Consider the following 2,873-nt stretch of genomic DNA (forward strand, 5'->3'; position numbering starts at 1 on the left):
TTATTATGTTCCAATAAAATATTTAAGCTAAAAAAACGGTATGACTAAAAGAAAAAAAAATCCTATGATATAACAAAATTATGCCACCTCTTAGCAAGGACGAAAAAGTCCTTTTTCGAATGAGTGAAGTGAAAAAATATATAGTAGTAAAGGACGGAGCAATCATAATATAAGGAACATGATTGTTCGTCCTTGTATTCAATGTTACATTACATATAAAAGTATGGAACACATATTTTTTTGCTTCAAGCCCGCGGTACGGGTTTTCTTATAAGATAGACTACTCTAAACAAATTTACTCTGCGTAAATAAGTAGGTACTCTACTGTATTCCCTAACTTGCAAATATAGTTGTTTTCTATGTTTGTGGTTAGTCATTGATTACTTGTCAACGTCAAAACGCAGTGTTCCCGCCAATAACAGAAAGGCGTTTTATTGTAGCGACGTAAAGGCTGGCGACATTTTATTTGTGTTGGCGTGGGCAAGGCAGGGGCGGAAGCGTTTTTGCCGAAAAGAAAAGCTACATTTTGTCAAGCCATTTCCGTCAGTACTGATAGGCGACAAATTAAAAAAAAAACGGTCCAGTGAGAGTTCGTTTACCTCGCGCACCGAGGGATCCGCACAAACTTTAAATTTTCTCAAGAAAGACTTTTGACCAGAAGTATACGATTAGTATAATTGTGTACAGCGCCATCTATGGACGAATTGGCTAACTAATTTGTGCGATCTGTATGTTTGTTCGTTTTCCAGGGATAATTATTTATCAAGTTAACCGATTTCAATAATTTTTATTTTATTTGATAGATGGTGCCTTTAGTGTAATCTTATAGGAATTTCAACTACAATAAACACTCGCAAACGAAATGAAAAAAAAAAAATAAAAAAAAATGTTTTGTAATGTTCAATTTGAGCTTTTTCAAATGATACCCCACTTGACCTAGTAACTAGACTTTGAAATTTTGCCCCCTCTTTATATTGGGAAATTTTCCATAATTAATACAAATAAAGTAAAAAAAATTACACTTCCAATATGTTTGGGTTAGCGTTATTCATTATTATTCCAAATTTCAAATCGATATAGCTTAAGTACTTCTCGAGATATTTAGCAATGTGACAGACGGACGGACGAACAGAGCCGCACCATAAGGGTTCCTTTTGTACCTTTTTGGTACGGAACCCTAAAAATAGGCGCAAAGATTTTTCCTCTCTTAGAAAATTAAAATTTTTGCGCCTTTTTCTAGTGATAAAGTGGGTTTTCCAGAATATACCTACCGTTCAGACTGCAACAAATGTAAAAAATCCGGGCAGTAACATCGATTTATCGAAACATGAATAAATTTTTTTTTTTTTATATACTACGTCGGTGGCAAACAGGCATACGGCCTGCCCGATGTTAAGCAGTCTCCGTAGCCTATGTACACCTGCAACTCCAGAGGAGTTACATGCGCGTTGCCGACCCTAACCCCACCCCCCTCGTTGAGCTCTGGCAACTTTACTCACCGGCAGGAACACAACACTATGAGTAGGGTCAAGTGTTATTTGGCTGCGGTTTTCTGTAAGGTACTTCCCCAGTTGGGCTCTGCTCTAGATCTGGAATGACATCTGCAAAATAAAACTCGGTCTCCTATATACTGGACCGCCGTAACCGCTCGCCTTACATAGTTGCTCTCTGCAGCTGAAATTAATATTTGATTTACGACTGTACCCGATACTTGTACTTCGCAAGCCTTTATTAAAACCATCCTATCTACAGTATTTGTACTTGGCAAATAACAATACTGACAAATGTTAAAATCTCCTTTGTTTTTGGAGAATTAGAGGAAACTTTCCACAGTGGAAAATGAGGACTACGCTTGTATGGAGAAGCGGCCGTCTCTTTTCCTCTTAAATTCGTTCCTGAGTTATGAATGTTTTCTATGTATTTTAGTATCTATCTAAAACTATTTACTTATTTATTATATAGTAAAAATATACAGTTACAAAAAGCGGACTTGATGCCACTACGCATTATCTACCAGTCAACGTTTATGTCAAACAGAGAAGTGTAATAAGTGCGGAGTGTGTAAAGAAACGCTAATAGATATAGATTTAACAGTTCTAGGTTAATACATAATGGGCAAATAGGTAGTATACATTTTGTTTTTAAATTTTAACTATATTAAGTTCAAAGAATATTAAGTATTGTTTCAAAAATATATTATACTCGTAAAGGGTTCGCAAATACATGCGGAACATAATGTCTGATATATGTCCGCCTCCTAACAGCAGGCAAATACATGCGGAACATAATGTCTGATATATGTCCGCCTCCTAACAGCAGGCAAATACATGCGGATCATAATGTCTGATATATGTCCGCCTCCTAACAGCAGGCAAATACATGCGGAACATAATGTCTGATAAATGTCCACCTCCTAATAGCAGGCAAATACATGCGGAACATAATGTTTGATATATGTCCGCCTCCTAACAGCAGGCAAATACATGCTGAATATAATGTCTGATATATGTCCACCTCCTAACAGCAGGCAAATACATGCGGAACATAATGTCTGATATATGTCCGCCTCCTAACAGCAGGCAAATACATGCGGATCATAATGTCTGATATATGTCCGCCTCCTAACAGCAGGCAAATACATGCGGAACATAATGTCTGATAAATGTCCACCTCCTAATAGCAGGCAAATACATGCGGAACATAATGTTTGATATATGTCCACCTCCTAACAGCAGGCAAATACATGCGGAACATAATGTCTGATATATGTCCGTCTCCTAACAGCAGGCAAATCTTAGTATAATTGTGTCGGATGGTCGGTTTTAACAGTTTAAATTTCATCAGTTTGTTAGCATAGCCACGTAATTTTAGAT

Source organism: Cydia pomonella, chromosome 17, assembly GCF_033807575.1.
Source record: "Cydia pomonella isolate Wapato2018A chromosome 17, ilCydPomo1, whole genome shotgun sequence".
Taxonomy (NCBI): domain Eukaryota; kingdom Metazoa; phylum Arthropoda; class Insecta; order Lepidoptera; family Tortricidae; genus Cydia; species Cydia pomonella.